Source organism: Lagopus leucura, unplaced genomic scaffold (genome assembly GCF_019238085.1).
Source record: "Lagopus leucura isolate 7727_CA_CO unplaced genomic scaffold, USGS_WTPT01 Super-Scaffold_1, whole genome shotgun sequence".
Lineage (NCBI taxonomy): Eukaryota > Metazoa > Chordata > Aves > Galliformes > Phasianidae > Lagopus > Lagopus leucura.
Genome location: NW_024962250.1, coordinates 42,364,196 through 42,381,545, shown reverse-complemented (window position 1 = coordinate 42,381,545; position 17,350 = coordinate 42,364,196). Strand labels below are relative to the sequence as shown.

Below are 17,350 nucleotides of genomic sequence, written 5' to 3'. Positions count from 1 at the left end.
CTGTGTGAGAAGAGGCACATCTGCAGCAAAGGTCTGCACCCCCTCAGCCCCGGGCTGGCTGTGTCCCATTGCAGAGCTGTGCCTTGAAACGTGTTGATGTGACGTGCGGTGCCCCAAGTGCGTGCAGCTGCTGCACGTGTGAGAGGAGATCGTAGCGTAAATGAAAGAATGGTGTTCAGCATTTCTGTATGTGTGACACACGCAGCACGGCCTGGATGTGAGAGCTTTTGGGGATGCACAGAAACAGACAGAAGGAGAAACTGAGAAGAAGGAGATAAGGAACACAGAGGTGTCAGAACTGTGGATCCTCCAGCAGTGGGATTAATAATGAATCCTCTGCCCCTGATCTGGGAATGGAGTACAGCTGCTGCTGACAGCAATACATCTTGAAAAGAAAAGAGGTTTCCTATTGATTTCCTCCTTGACAATCACGTGTAGTAAAATGTAACCACTAATCAGCTGAACCTGGAAATGTGCATGTGGCCAAAAACCAGGGAAAGATGATTTTTTTTTTTCTGAGGAACAAAGCATCAGTTTTCTGCATCCAGAAAAGAGTTTCAGTGAGCAACACGGGCATGAGGTGATGGAGGAAGGTGCCTGGCATGCAGGGGCTGTCTGCAAATGAGATGGATCTCCATCTGGAGCAAGGGCTGAGGGGGGCCCAGCTGTCCTCAGCTGTCTCCAGATCACGTGTGTGCTCCCCAGCACCTCCTTTCTGCTGAGGAAACCACAGCACCACAGGGATGACTCTGAAAGCACAGCGTCACCTCCAGCTCTTCCACTTGTAACATTGCATTCTGCTGAACTCCTCCTGCACTGCTGCCATAGCACGAATGGCTTAATTGGTTTGCCATCAGCAACCTCTGTTGAGGTTTTAAGATGAGATATTGTAGAGATGGAGCAGCTACTCCTAATGCAGCACTACATTCAAAGGCAGGTTCATAGTGACAGCAGAACTTTATATGTGCCAAAGTGTATCCAGAAAATGTGAAAGAGGAAAAGCAGTGACTGAAGGAACCTTTTGTTTAAAAAAATACGTGAGGAATCTGTAAATGTCAACTCTGCACACAAAAGAGCTCACACCAGAAAGAGCGTGGCAAGTGCTGGTGACGAAATTCGAGGTCTCACTGGAAGTGCCTCTGTGAAGGCCCTGGAGGAGTTCCCAACCTGGTGGCCTCCTGCTGTTCTCTGGTTCTCAGGGTCTTCCTGTGCTGGGTTGTGGCAGGAGATGCTGGGTTAGGGTTAGGGTAATGGGAAAGGATGTAGGGTAATGGGAAAGGGTGTAGGGTGGTGACAGGGGATGCAAGGTGGTGGAAAGGAGTGTTTGGGTCTCAGGAGGGGAACTCAGAGCAGAAATCTTGCCCTCACCACACAAAGCACCTTGGTGTGAAGCCTGTCTATGCCTCTGCAGCCATGAAGTTGAGGTGCATCTTTTGCAGTTCTGTAGTCTGAAGCATTGAAAATAAAACACTGGCCACCAGGGCATGGCCACCATCCCACTGGAGAGCAGCAGCTGAGACAGCACCTTGGCCCTGCCAATAAGAACCAAGTGAGATAACCTGCAGTTACTGATGCCAGTGCTTAGCATCCCCAGCAGCAGAGTCATGGTGAGAGCAGCACTGCCTGCCAGTCACAGCACGTGGTGAGGCACTGTGCTGTGTCTGATCGTCCTGACAGTGAGAAACAACCAGAGCTGAATGCTTATGTCCATTGTTTGTAACGTGCCCAAATGTTTACATAATGTAATTATTTGAAAATAACATTAATTTTAAAAACTACTACCTTCTTGGAACACAAAGAAAAAAGAAAAGAACATTCAACAACTGCAGTTAGTCTGAAATCACTTGACAGGGAAGAGTCACTATTGATGTATTTAACAAAAAACTCATTAGACCAAAATTCAGACTGAAAATAAAAGATGTTATTTAATGCAAATAGCATTGATTAAAAACCGTAGCCTCATGAATCCAAGCCCTGTGTAGATAAATGTTAGACACATGCAATACTTTATAGAGATCAGACTTCAATGGAACCTCAGTCCTGGATGTGCCCCACCACAGCTCCTGGTCTGACTCAGTAATGAGAGGGGGGATTTTGTGGCAAAAGACAGCTGCATTCTTTTCTATGAAGCAACTAATTTAAAGGACAAACAAACAAACAAACACCCCTCCTGCCCAGCACAGGAAACCCTTGCTGTGGTGTCTGAAGCATGGTGATGGGGTTACCTGTGACTGCAGCATCCCAGCACCTCCTGCCATCTCTCCAGCTCCTCAGTCTGCCATTCCCCCTGCCCAGCCTGGCCTCAGAAGCTGCTCTCCCCACAGCCCCCTGTGCTGTCACCTCCGTGCCACCCTTCTGCTCTGGCTCTCAGTCACACTGAGCCTCTCCTGCAGTCACAGCGAGGGTTTGGAGCAGACCCTTTCCTCAGCACCCAAGGAATCAGGAGACCCCAAACCCACGATTTTATCACCTCTGACAGCAGGGGCTTCCCAGCACGTATTAAATTCATGAAATCTGGGGAATTCTTTTCTCAGGTTGAGGCCAGCTGGCAGCCCCAGCAACGTGCCCTGCAGTGTTCTGCATTCAGTAACCATCGCTCAGGCAGTGGGTGCAGTGCTGCTGCTGCACCCCCCTTGTCTGCTGTCTTTGTTCTCTGAGTGCTTCTATGACTTAAAAAAGCACTCCTGGCAATTTCTGTGCTGTGCTGCAGAGGAGGAGGGTGAAGTGGTCGGCCACTCATGCTGCTTATTGACAGCATGATGGCTTTAAATGGTGGGGCAGAGTCAGGAAATTCTAGGTGTTGGTGCAAGCGAGAGTACAATGGAGGCTGCAGGAATGGGTTAGAAAAAATCATCACGGAAAAGTGAGTGCAGGAAAAACATGATTTTGGAAGAGACAGAGAATGAAATGTTGAACTTCTCAAATGTCATGGCCAGATGGGGTTATTATGAAATAACTGAGCATTCCTGGACCCCTGTGGTTTGACTGTCTGCTCAGAGGCCTTTGCAAAGAGCAGAGGTTTATGGATCTTCTGAGTGCTGACCAGGAGCTCTGTGCTCAGGGCTCCACAATGTTTGCCAATGAAAGGAGGTCGCTGTTAACTTGGTGAACACGCCTGGAGAGCTGCACCCAGCTCTAGGCAGCTGTGGGGGGCTGTATGGGGACACCGGAGGTCCTGTCCCGCACGCACGTAAAGGAGACAAGCATTTGCACTTGGGCTCTTAAAACATAAACATGACATGTTCTTGCCTGGGTTTTGACTCGCCCTTGGATTCTTCTTGTCTTTACTTTTGCTGCCTTTACCTTCCCTCCTCCTCCCTGCCAGGCAGCGCTGCACTTAGCAGACCCCCTCGTGCCTTGCTGCTCCCAGGTGCTCTCACCCTGCAGCATTGTGACAACTGCATCCCCTCGCTGCCCTGCATGGGGGCTTATTGCAAACCACTGGTATCACAGACCCCTAGGAAAACCCAGCAGCTCTGGTACTTAACCATTAGGCATTTCCTTGCTGCACACTGTTGCCTGGTACCTACTGCCCACCAGTGTTAGTGGCAGAGCTCTCATCCCCAGGGCAGAAAAGTTTGGTAGAAATAATTCTGCTGGTGGCTTCTCGTGATATTGGGAGGACAATGATGGAATGTTGAATTCAGAAGGCAAAACGTCAAATCAAACCTTCCACGAGCACAGAGCAGGGGGAATGGGGCGCGGAGGTAAATACTCAGCACAGCTCAGCTCGCAGTTAATGAGTTCAGCCGTGTTTGTAATTTCAGTTCAGTGGATCTCTGAATTTCACTTTCCAGGTCATTGCATCTAGTCCAGAGAATCAATATGAATTATCAGTAATTTGTCAGAGGCTGATAAATGGCATTATGCTGTGGAACTGCCGCTAAGCTTTGCATTGTCCTTGCTTGTTGGGTCAGCGGCGTTTTTTAATCTTTTGATGTCACAGTGAGATGCTGTTCTACAGTAACTAATCTGCTGGCTTCTTAGGAGGCTGAGTAAACATTGGCATGGCTGCACAATACGTTTGTTAGGGACATGTCAGAGCAGGGGTAGCATTCCTTACATGTGAAACAATGGCCGCACACAAGCCAGGAGCACTTGCCCTCCCTCTTGGCCGTTTCTGCTTTGTTCACACACTTCCCAAAGGATAGACCCTGTACCCACACACTCTGAGGATGTGTGCCTGCAGCTGCTGCTGGACTCGTGAGCGCAAACACCACAATGGGGTACCCCCAGCCCTGCCCCATGCTGCACTCCTTGCTCTCTGTGGGATGAGTGTCCTGGGCCCAGCAGTCCCTGCTTGATCCAGGGCTGGGCAGAACACTGGAGGTACCTCCTGCTCTGGGGCTGCGGGGCTCCATCAGGTGCTGGGCTCGTGGCAGCTGCTGCATCCCTGTGCAAACCAAACACACTGTGCTGCGGCGGCGTTCCAAGTTCAATAACTGCTTCAAGGGTCTGCAAATATTAAAGAACTGTGAGCTTATTTAACCTGGAACAGTGCAGTTCAGCTACATAAGACTGCTTATAAAAAATGAATGAATTAATCTGATAAGAATCACAGCCTTTGCTATGTGATGCTGTAGAAATAGGTTACTGTTTCCTGCCCTGCTCTGTTCCCAAGCATAATTCCCACATTTCTGTGAACTGAAATACACTTGTTTTGCTTCTTCACTCAAATTCACTGACCGTTGCAGAGGCAGAGGCCTTCAGAGAGTGCAACAAAGAACAAGGGCAAACAATACACTGTAAGTCAGAAGTTAAGAGAGACTGCATGGCAGTCTTCAGCATGAGATCCCAGTTTGGTGCTTTGGAGTCTGTAGAGTACTTGAGTTTGGAGCCTCCAGCCTCAAAATTCACACACAGAGTAGAACGAGGTACAAGTTAATTAACACCTGTTAACGTGGCTCATTCAGCTCTCACACACTGTTAGCAGCACTGTAGAGTCACAGATAGACTCGAGAAGAACTGAGGATGTACAGCCAGATTTGTCCTATTTTGCTTAAGTAATAAAGATACACATTCAGAAAGCAAACTGACAAAAGCAATTTAATAGCCCTGTCCTAGGCCAGTTACAAGAGCAGAATGATGGTATGATGTAAAAGATAACAAGTTCCAGAAACTTTTCCACCTGGAGATTTATGACTCAATTATCAGTTTCCCATCTTGATTGGAACAGCTTGCAAGACTACAATTAATATTTTCTAGCTGCTCAGGTCAGACAGCGGTGCAGAAGGTTCAACACGTCTCTACTGAAGTCTCTGAGGTGCTGTGCAGAGCAGCTGGGAGCCCCGTCCTGCAGCACCCTGCAGCACTGCACCATGCTGGCTGCAGAGCCACTCCTGCTGCAGGGACAGCTTTGTTCTCTTTGCACTGAGATCGGAGCCCAACTTCTTCTTTTCCCTGCTGATGCAAAGGTAAAAGCAAATCCCACCAGTGAGGTCCTGCAGCTGAGGCTGCCCTGCAGAGCCACACAGAGCTGCTGTCCCTGCCCTGCGCACCTGATGGGCAGCACAGAGGCTCTGCCTGTCCCCTGCCAGCAGTGCTCAGGTTCTGCCTCACGATGCCAGTGCGTGAGCTCAGGGTCTGCATTTACAACAACCTCCTGGATTCTGGACTATAAATGCAATTTGTCAAATTAAAGGGAGACTGTAAACCTTTCAACACGTGTTAAATATGATCTTATTTGTGTATCTTAAGGCAGTGAGAGCCTTTCCCCTCGGGGCTCCTGATGTGACAGGGATGTAGTGCTGCCCCAGCACCCCATGGGGAGGGGTCACAGAGCTGCTTTGGCCCCACAGCACTTGATGCCCCCAGCCTGCTCCCCACCAGTGCTGCAGCAGCGTTACCTGGGGCTCCAGGATCAGGCTAAAGCTGCCCATAGGCCTGCACTTACCTGGGAATCTGTTTCACTGCATCCCTGCTGAAGGACGAGAAACTTCATCTCCCTCTTGTTGTTACGCTGAGACAAATGGCACCTTGGCAGGCAAACCTGTGGCTGTCAGATGAGGAGAGAAGCAAGGCTATTTTAAAAGCCAGTAATTACCTCTGATAAAAGGGAGCTGCACAAGGGAAATAGGCTCCCACACTGCAGTGGGCTTCAGCTTCTCCTCCTTCAGGACTGACAGAGGGGAGAGAGAGGATACGGAGGAAAAATCGCTGATCCCCATGTGTGCCCATCAGAGCTGATATCCCATGCTAGAGAATTTCACCTTCTGCCTAAATTCTGTGGTGCAGAATCAGGCTGTGCTGCAGAGGATGCTGGACCCTGGCTGGGCTGTGGAAGGCATGGAACTGAGCACCGAGGAGCTCTGCCCAGAATGGGGCTGTGCCTACCATGGGGCTGAGCCCACCGCAGGGCTGGAGACCTTCCACACCTCATGCTCTGCAGGACCCATGGTGGGTCCCACTACCTCATCCAAAGCCACAGGGCTGAGTGCTCAGCAGAAAGGAGAATCGGGCATGCTCCAAACCAGGCAGGTACTGCCCTGTGCTCTGTCTCCAGCTCAGAAGCTGACATGGGGACAGCCTCAGCCTGAGGTCACTAAAGCAACCCTGGGAGTCGTGTTTAGGAAGCTACCTCAGATACCACCTCACCTTTACTGCTTTTCTTGCTGTAGGCAAGGAAATATTCCCCCATTGCAAGAAACACCAATGATATTTTTATTTTACGTATTCAGTTTGCTCATTTCCAAGGGAGATGTTATGCCTGAGTCTTTTGCCCAGAGACTCTCTTCCAGTGCGCTGAGGGTGTCTGTTCCCATTAGAAATGCTGCAACAAATAGGAATAACATGCAGCATTTCATCAGAATCTTCAGGCCCACAAAGAAAACCCCCTCTGTTTATTCTGCTGTGCTCTTTATTTATTTATTTTCAGTGTGATGCAGTGTATGAAGAGGAAAGCGATCCTAAAGGAATTACGACTCGTGGAGATTAGATAAGTAAGACTACTCTAAACGCCGTACTAACAAGCAGTTTTGCAGACGAGTTCTAACAAACTGTGTAGCGGTTTGTAATTCCGATATGTGAACGCGAAGCTATTTCTGAAACTAAGATTTGGGTAATAAGTACGCACTTGAATTTTAGTTAAGATAATAATATGCCCTGAGGGTACATCTTCTTGAAACCGCTTTGCATGCATGCCGTATTCCTTTAGAAATAAAAGGAGCTGCTATTATTTGACAGTAGCTGCATCTGCAGAGGTAATTAATGAGAGGATGCACCCCGTGTGTGCTGTCCTGCGGGGTGTGCAGTGTGGTGCACTGAGCACAGCGATGCTGTGGGTGAGCGGGGTGATGGCCCATGAGCTGGGGGCTGAGCAGAGGGCACAGGCACAGAGAGGAGGGGATCCTTGGGGAAACTACGCAGGCCGTTGCTTTGGCAGCTGTGTTGTGGAGGTTTTGCCCAAATAAAAGATTGTTGTGCTCTGCTTAGCAAATGCTTTTGTTATTCCAGTAATTGTTTTGGGGGGAATTGAGAAAAAATGCTACTTAGAAGAGTTAAATGGCAACTGGAGAGACTGCGGTTATTAGCTCAGAAAGGGAAGAGTCTCAGGTGACCTTTTATGTGCAGAAAACTGCTATCGACTGCATATTATACATATTGGAATAACACGCACATTTGGGTTTAATAGGAGGACTGATGCCAGGACGCATTGGCCACCAAGCAGTGGGTGGGAGCCAGGGGAGGCCAGGCATCTCTGAGCTGCTGCCAGATGTGGAGCATCCCTGGTCCTGGAGCTGAGCCCCCAAGACCAACACAGCACAGCGTCCCCCAGCCCCACTGCTGGCCATGGCCGGTCTGTCGCTGCCCAACCAACCCTGGTCCCTTTGGTGGCTGCCAGCCGCCCTTGGGCTGCCTTCTGCTGGCAGTTCTCTCCAGAACAGCCTCACACAGCATCACTTTTTTTACACAGCTGTACCTCAGGGATGCGCAGTGTCTGACCTCAGGGCTTTTCAGACCTTTTGTTCAGGTTCCTCTGGCATCCTTCAGTAGATTAACAGAGCGGAAAGGAGCAAGGTTTGGGCGGTGGAGGGGACAGGTAACCGAGTGCTGCAGCACCACAGCCCAGCACATCCTCACCCCGTGGCGGGGCCGTGCCCCCAGGCTGGAAGTCACACTGGATGCAGTGGACCAAAGGGAGCCGGAGCTGCCAGGAGTGACCCCCAGTCCCAAGCAGATTGCTGCTGCTTGGAGAAAGCCGGGGCACAGCACTGGAGGCCATGCTGGGTCCCAGTCCGTGGCTCACTGAGCACACAGTGCTGGCGCTGCCCAGGCACAGGATGGCAGCCCTGCAGACGGCTCATCTGTGTGGTATTCCTCCTCAAGTTCTTCGTGGCTGGACACGAGAGCGTCTGCTGCAGTGGGGAGAAATCAATATCATTACTATGCCATCGGGCTACATCTAACTACAATATCCTGGACAAGCAGGAGGCACATCATTCACAGATAATGCTGCATTGCAGGTGAAAGGAAAATGTCATGGCTGGAGGGGAGTGAGTGGGGAGAACAGTAATACGAAAAACAATCCAGTTCACCTTTTCCCATGAAAGCAATTACAGAAGGCACTGGGCTTTGACATGGCTCTGTAATTAACAGGAAGGCAAACGGTTAAAGATTAGTGGCTATTAACAAGATGCTCTGTAAGCAGCTTACTGGCCCCATGCTCTGGGAGGTCTGTGGGCAAGCTAAGCAGCTTGAGCTTTTGCATAGGTGACCTCTCCTCCTGATTCTGAATTTAATTATGCATGGAGCAATGCCTGGATGGATGCAGGCTGGTGCCTGGGGAGCTGCACCTGGGAGGGAGCAGCAGCAGTGTGAAAGGAGCTGAGCTCATGGTCACACCTGTCCTGCAGGGTGGTGGGGAAGGCAGGTGCAGGTTTGTCTCCCAGTTAACGTATTGTGGGGTACTGGGACCAAATGAAATAGCTCCTCTACTTCCCCTACTTCTATCCAAGTAGAATGGCGACCTTCCTTTCTGTCAAAAACCAAGATGGAGACCCTGCAAGCAAATAAAGTGCAACTGAGAGGCATCTGCAAGCTGCAGGTTGCTTTGGTTGGGGTTTATGTCAGCTCGGCCTGCCCAAGGGCACACCATGAGCGAGCAGCAGGGCTGTGCCTGGGGCTGTCCCCAGGGCTGTGTGCAGCTCTCCTGCAGGCACGGAGCGCTGCATCTCACGGGGCAGTGCTTTGCTTCTCCTTGGCCAAGCACAAGGCTCCTGCCAGGTGGGAATAATTACGGCGGCCTGCCTCAGGCTTGGAGAATATTTGCCCATTCAACAGTTTACACTGAATATAAATAGCAGATTCCTCCCTGTGCATGCACAGTCAAGGCAAAGTACCTTTCTGTGCCCTGATGAACACGCAAGTACTCATTAACCCCCTGCATGCTGCAGGGCAGCCGACCTGCTGCCACCAGCCGTCCCCTGCACACCAGGTGTGGGACCAAGATCCAGTCAGTGCCAGTGTGGGTCCTCTGAGAATGTCCCCATTTCTCAGCCTGCACCTCTGCAGTGTGTCCACCTCCCCGGTACGTGGGAGAGGAAACGTCTGTGAGAAAACCTTGAAGTACATTAGAATACAGGAGGGCTGTGACCACCTGTCAAAGAGCTTCTCCACAATTTCTGCCATGGAAAAAATAGACACCGGTGCTTCTGTGCACTTCTGTGCACTTCTGTGCACTTCTCCACCCACTTTCCATGGGTGGAGAAGTTCTCCTGTGTGCAGAGTGTGAGTTCCAGAAGCAGTGGGAGCATCTCTGCTCAGCATCCAGCATGCACAGCTCCTCTGAGCACTTAACTCCTCTCTGGGCAATTTTCTGAATCTTTATTACACTTTGATTCTGATCAAAGAAAGAAATCCATGGTAAGCTTAAATAAACAAATTGCCTGCTCTTACTTCATGTGTTCATTGCTATGCACACTGAGAGCACTTCAGGGATGGGAGATTTTTCTCACAGCTTGTTTATGCAAAACTGCTCTCTGGAATACCTAACTGCATGGAGAAGTTTCAAATATTCAGAATATACGAGCTTGTGTTAAAACATGAAATATTTCAAATACGAACATATTTGGCAATAAAATTATAAGTGGCCAATGAAGATTGTGAGGGATGTTCTGATGTTCCATCCGGATTTCCAGCACTGAACTTCTGCTCCCAGTAGCAGAAGCCCACCTGCCTTCCAGGCCAATGGGGGGAACGCCTCTTCTTTGAGGGGTGTGTGCAGAAGAAAAAACAGTGGGGAGCAATGGGGACAGAAGGGCAGACCGTGTGCTGAGACGCCAGACTGAGAGCACTGGGGCTGTGCTTGAGGTGCCTGCTACAGGCAAGGCGAGTCACATCTCCAGTGCCATGACTACCAAGCGTGATACTGGCAGGGCTCTGACTGACTGCAATATGCCCCATGCCAGGAAACGGCCTTACAGACTCATTACAGACTCACAGAAATTAGTCAGATTACTGCTATGCCTGTGTCTCTGCTTGTGGTGGTGGTAGAAGCAGAGGTCACCTGGGGAGGGAGACGGCAGGGCAGCTCCACGCACCAACCAGGACCTGCAGGCACTTGAGGGGCTGAGGGAGCAGGGGGGGGTTGGGGGGGCAGCCTAAACCCTGCATCCCTTTGGGCTCTCAGAGACAAGCATGACCAAAAAGGAGTGATCTGCAGTCCCAGGTCAGTGCCTGGGCCTCCAGGCAATGCTTCTCTGTCAGTTGTACTGCAGATGGGGGTTGCTGTCGCTGTGAGTGTTTGCAAACTGTCATTTAATTTAGCCTCCTGCCTTCCCAGAGGTGATGGTTTCATTGGAGGTGTGAGGATTTATGCAGTTCCTGCTTTTAATTCACATTACTCATCCTCACTCCTAATTCCAGACCCGGCGTCCTGAGCTGAGAAATGGAAAACCAACTCAGCTGCAACATCCCTGCTGGTGCACTTTTGCCTTTTGAATTTCAAAAATGAAAACTATGATTTTAAGTTGATGTAGAGCTCATCAGGCGAGTTTTGTGATAATTTCACCTCTTTATCTCAATTTATCAGAGGCCATCGGTACATAAAAGAATAAGGGAACTAAGATAAAAAGCTGGATTTTCCCATGAAGCCACCTTCATGGTTACAGCAGAGCTCTGCGGTGTTCATGTAGTCAGATTTAATGGAGCTCTTACTCCTATAAACCACAGAGTATTAATAAGAATGAAAATATTTTGCAGTGTTTTAATATAGCCAGCTAATGCTTTATTATGACAAAACTGATGCAACACTTTCATTTGATTTTTTTCTGTTAATTTTTTTTCTGTAAAAAATGATCTCTATACTGCAGTCAGGATATGAAGGGGGAAACACAGAACTCACTGCAGAGCTGAGAAAACGCTGCTATCCCTTTTGAGCTGTAAACATTACTCACGTGTAAACATGAGGTTTTTTCTACCTAATTTTCAAATTGCAAGGGCAAAGAAAGAGTCTTCATGTGTCCTGAACTGCTTCCTTTTAATTATCGATTCTGCTCTAGTTCTCATGTATTACTTTGTCACCACATTTAAATGAACAAAACTGGAGAAGGCGCAGATCTTTCTCCACAAAGCAAAGTAACAGTAATTGCATGCAGGTATTGATAACGCAGCAGTAATGCTCTCACTTGCAGGCCCCATCCCGGCTCGGCGTTGTGCAGGAGAAGACATGCACATAACCTTGTACTGCAGGAGCTACCCATGGATTTTCACAGTGACACACAGCACTGTGTGAGTGAAGCCCCTGCCTCGCCGCAGGGCAGCACAGCGCAGCGCTGTACCCTAACTGCACCCTGCTGCCCTGTGCCACCCAGCCCGCGATGGCTGCTGTGCTTTGCTGCTGTGCTGGGCATTCCTGAGGCTTTCTCCTGCCCCAGGGCCGTGGCACACAGCTGGCTGAAGGCTGCCCATTGCCTCCAGGGAGCAGTGCACAGGTCATGCAGCCATCCTTGCCACCAGCCCCGCTGGGTGCTGCCCGCAGTGGCCCCACCACTTCTCCATGCAGCCTGGCAGCAGCCTGACGGCCTGCAGCTCCCCCAGCCTGCCCTTTTCCAACCACTTTGCCCCGTATCACCCTCGTCATAAAGACACATCTTGGCCGAGGTGATTTAAATTTCAGCCCTGTCAGATGTAGGTTAAAAGCTCCTTATGGATGAGATAATATATTTTTTTATCTTCACATAAAATGTTGCACTACTTCTTCCAAACAGAGAAGGGAAACTTGCATGAAACACTTTACCACGTTGCTCGAGCAGTAATGCTATCCCAGTCACCCCATCCCCTATTTAGAAGTCGTCTTCTTTTCTGGAATACTTTTAAAAGTTCCCCACTGCAGCACAGCTGTGCAGAGCCCCGATGCAGTGCTGCCTTCAGTGATTTCATCACCAAATCAACCGGGCTTTCCAGGATTTTGTTTGCAGAACAAGGAGCCACTGTGAGCTCCTTAAGGATCTCCCTAAGGATCAGCTGAATGCCCCCTGTCACTGTGGTTAGGCTGCCCCAAGCTATTTCACAATCTGCATGGTGTATTCCAGCATCTGCTGGGAAATGCCGTAATATGAAATGTTTTCTGTAATTACAGAAAGTCTGAAATTGCCCATGATAGCAGTACTCACAGATCATTTTAATGCCTATTGTATCATACCAACCTGATCTCTGATAGCCGTTAATAATGGTCTCTATTCCTGTTGTCCTACAAAACTGCAATGTCACATCAGGCAGCCGAGCAAGGCTTACAACGAATGGATCTGAAATTAAAAATGAAGACAGCCATTCGCTTTTCATTACTCACCCTGGTTTTCAGCATGTAAAGGTGAATCACTGCCTGTGTTTCTCAGCCAATCAAGAAGGCTTCAGAGGAAGCTCTCTGAAGGAAGATGGGCACGAGATCAGTGCTGTCCCTTTCAGCACAGCCCGATGACTCAGGCCATGTCTATGGCAGCGCTCAAACATAGAATCATAGAATCATAGAATCATAGAATCACCAAGGTTGGAAAAGACCTTCAAGATCATCCAGTCCAACCGTTCACCTATTCCCAGTAGCTCCCACTAAACCATGTCCCTCAGCACGACATCCAGCCTTTTATCCAGCCACATACAGTGCAGCATCCTTATCTGCTGGCGCCTCTGACCTGGAGAACCACATTTTGTTCTTGTGGGCGGTGTGAAGCACTTTGAGCTGCACAACCATGAATACCAACATCTGCCACAGATATTCCACGTCCTTTGTGCTCCACACTTGTTTGCCACACATCTACTGTTGGTTTAAACAGAAACATTTACCTATTTGCAAAGGTTTTGCACACGTGGTCCTGCAGCCTCGGTGTTTACACCTGTTGCATGCATCTCCCCAAATGGCACACCTTCATTTTGCTCCTCTCATAGCGTGACACAGCGCGTTGGGGTGTGTGAATAATTCATCACAACCCAGCCTGTGATATGAACTCTTGGATTTATGGAGCTCAGCACAGGGTGTGCACACTGTGTGCAAGAGGCTTCTTCCTTTAACTGAAGAGCAATAAAAAATGTAAGGGACTTATGAATGGCTAATCTGAGAACTTAGCAGAACATTTTGGCTTTGTATATAAGAATGCGAAGTGAGCATCACTATGGACTTTTCACATTTAGATACAAAGGGTAATTATTGTGTGTGTATTTTAACCACAGAATCATAGACTCATAGAATCACAGAACGGCCTGGGTTGCAAAGGAGCACGATGCTCATCCAGCTCCAACCCCCTGCTGTGTGCAGGTCACCAACCAGCAGCCCAGGCTGCCCAGAGCCACATCCAGCCTGGCTCAGGATACACATTCAGGGTAACTATAATGTAACCATGTTCAGGATAACTGAATATATCATGAATGATGTTATAATCCTTTCTTTTAGTCCTGTTTTTGGTTCACTCCCAAGTCCTCCTACCTGGTGGGAGCAGTTTGGTTCTCACTTGCAGCGGTTTGGTTCTCAGTTGCTGCCATGCACAGCTCCCAGGTCAAGCCAGAGCACTGCTGGATCAAAGCAAACGTCCTTCTGTTTGCAGAAGGGATTTCATAAGGAGAGCTGAATTATGTAATAACCCCACCACAGTCATATATATACACATAAATCAAACATTGGTCCATGTGATAAGCTGCTCTGTAACTTGCACTATTTTCCCACCTTGAAGATCTGGAACTGATCATCATTTATGTGTGATTTTCTCCACATTCTCTTCATACGCATCTTTAAAACAAAGGAAATAAATAATGAGAGAAACACTGCTGCAAACTTCGGGGGCTTTAGGATCAGCCCCAGCGAAGTTCCAATTACAGCCAGAAGATTTTTTGCTGGCATAAGGGCACAATGAGAGCTGCAGGTATTGTCCTGGTGGAATTTTAATGCGTCTTCATTTCTTGTTTTTCTGCTTGTCTGGTTTTCTTTTTTTTTGAAAGAGATTGTAGCGTACAAACATTGGTTTGTAAATAAGAGAATAAAAGAGACGTCAATACTCGCAATCTCCAAGGACCGAGTTCCTGTAATTTTAATTACACTTAAAGTCACAAACCTTTCACTGAATGTTTTTCTCTCCCTAATATTTTATGGGGAAAAAATGCAGACGGCACCGGAGCCCTCTTGACAAGTTGGATTGATTGTAGCAGAAATGAGAAGGAAAGCTGTAAACAAGCTCCCATTGATTGCTGGAGTGGCATTGGCTTCACAGGGAACTTGAAGTAACATCAGGTTTGGGAACCGCAGCCACAAGAAATAACGAAGAACAACAGATGTCTGCATTTCTGAAGGGTTTGGATTGAACTCTGACAAGCATTGGATTGTGCATCAGCTGTTGCAGGTGGGAGGGATTTTTAACTCACTCATTTCTTTGTTTATTTGGCTACTTTTTAATCAGATGCTTTAAATTCTAAGTGAAATTAAAATAGCACTTAGCAAACAAAGCAGTGAAATGGACATTATCTGATAGAGAGTCTCCTGTGTCCAGAAATGTGTGCCATTCTGCTGGCAGCGCCAATAAGGAAGCATGGTACCTTTCCGTGGTAGCCATGCTGCTCAGTGCTCAGACATCACAGGATCACACACAGAACGGCCCGGGTTGGAAGGGACCTCAAGGACCACAAAGCTCCAACCCCCCTGTGCCATGCAGGGCCACCAACCTCCCCATTTCACAGCAGCCCAGGCTGCCCAGGGCCCCATCCAACCTGGCCTTCAACACCTCCAGGGATGGACGGGGCATCACAGCCTCTCTGGGCAGCTGTTCCAGCACCTCACCACTCACAGCACACAACTTCCCCTGACATCCAACCTCCATCTGCCCTCCCTCAACTTCAAACCATTTCCCCTTGTCCTGCTGTTCTTCACCCTTTCAAAGAATTGAAAGAGTGAGGTGCATCTAAATGGACGTCGCTGTTTCCAATGATCACCCTTAGCAAAGAGGCTTAAAACCTCCTGTCTGATTTTGTCACCAAATAAATCCTACCATTTGTCCCAAGGTGCTGCACACATGCAGTCGAGTACCTGTTGTGGTTTGAACTGACGTATAACCAAAGGGAAACCTGAATAGTAAACATCAGCAGTAGCAGTGATGGGTGGCAGTGTGGCAGAGGAGGATCCAAAGCTCTGTGCCCACCGGGCTGGAGAAGGGCTGGGGCCTGCCGTGAAACCCTTTTTTGCTCTGTACCACTCAGAAGGTCGTGTGGGTGAATTCTCATTGCAAAGAACTCATTGCAAAGAACGCAGTGAGGTTCATCCTTACCTACTAAGGATGTGACGATCCTTATGGATCCCTTCCAACTCAGGACGTTTGGCTCCCAGCCCCACAGCAGAACGGTGCTGTGCCCACACGGCTCTGCGCTGCCTGCAGCCCCGGCTCAGCTCTCACTGCAGGCAGTGGGAAGAGGAAGGCTGGGCTGAGATCTGTGATCTGGCTGTGACAGCAGCACGGATGGGGATTGTGTGCATTTCCATTATGTCATTTTCAGAAGTAATGACATTAAAATACGATACTCATTATACATTCCAAAAGAAAATGTGTCTTATATTGTTTTGTGTTTACCACAGAATTCTGCTTATTCTCTGTAATCTTTTCAATGAAAATGAAGCTACAGAGAAACCAATGTGTTTCTTTACTGCAGTGAAAAATACCCCTTATCTTTATATTGAGCTGTCACAGAGAATGACACCCCACATCCCAATATTTTTATCTCACGTCCTAGACTGAAATGTATCAGTGTGGGATAATAATGATTTTTTTTTCCACAAGACACACTCTGAAGTAAATGTATAATCAACTTTCACTATATTATCACTTTGCTAGTCCTATTGTGAATGTCCATAGCAAAATGAAAGCAGGAGTTACGAAACTATCATTTTAACTCATAATCTTTTTTTTCCCCTTTGTTCATTAGAAGCACCACTTCTCATTTCCTGTGGAGAAAGAAACAGCAGCATTTCGTGTTCACCTGGAGGTCACACCTGGAGCTGGGATGTTCCAGGCTGCCAAATCACAGTGCTGAGGCAGTGGCACTGCAGGAGTGCCTGCTGCCAGCGGCCGCTCACACTGCATGGAGGGAACCTTCGCACCTCATGGCAGCAGGGACAGAAACGTGTCCCACTGTGTCCCTGCCTCCTGCCCAGCTGGTCAGTGGTGCTTTGAAGCTGGTCCAGGTGTTGCTCTCTCCTGAAGGCTGATCCAGGTTCATGTTCCGTGGACCAGATGGCCTTTAAATGTTCCTTCCAACTCTAAGGATTCTATGATTCTATGATTGAGTACCTGATACAACACTGCTCCCCCAGAGTAAAGTTAAACACTTTTGTTCCAACTTTCTCATTAGCTTCCAAAAAAGCGCCTTTCTCTGATTCATTCACATCTAAATATTGAACTGCCCTCTTTCCAGCTGCAGGAATGCCCAATGCCTCTCTGGCAATGCCTCCCAGCTGACAGTGCCTGTGCCCCATCTCCCCAAACACGATCACCCCCTGGTGAAACAGGGCACCCACTTCTGTCTGCGTGAGGGAGAGGGCTGTGACAAACTGCATTTGGATGTGATTCAGTGAATCCAGTCTGAGGCAGTGTTCCCAGAGTGACTCACTGTGCACAGCTGCTGGCCCGAGGAGTCCAATGCCGAGGGCTTTCTTGGTGAGATGAAATGTGAATGCCTCCTTAGGCACCAGGCAGGAGCCGCATGCCCAGGGCGAGGAATCCCACTTCTGCACAGCTGCTCACAGGCCACGGCTGTACAGCTGTGTTGTTATAGACAGAAAAAGCATTTTTTCTCTTCCTTTAGACATAAGAACAGCCGCAAGCTGCCCAGTTTCCCTCTGAAGGAAGAGCTGAGGTTTGGTGTGTGCCCAGTAGTGCCTGGT

General features: G+C 48.7%; 1 long non-coding RNA gene across 2 annotated transcripts in view; it reads left to right on the top strand.

Moving 5' to 3' along the window:
- LOC122177932 overlaps positions 1-17,350 on the top strand; it is a 41,299-nt gene that overhangs the window by 16,636 nt on the left and 7,313 nt on the right. For both annotated transcript variants that reach the window (XR_006178203.1, XR_006178201.1), the window contains exons 2-3: positions 14,589-14,822; positions 16,393-16,624. This is a non-coding gene — a long non-coding RNA (uncharacterized LOC122177932). The remainder of the gene's footprint in view (positions 1-14,588; positions 14,823-16,392; positions 16,625-17,350) is intronic.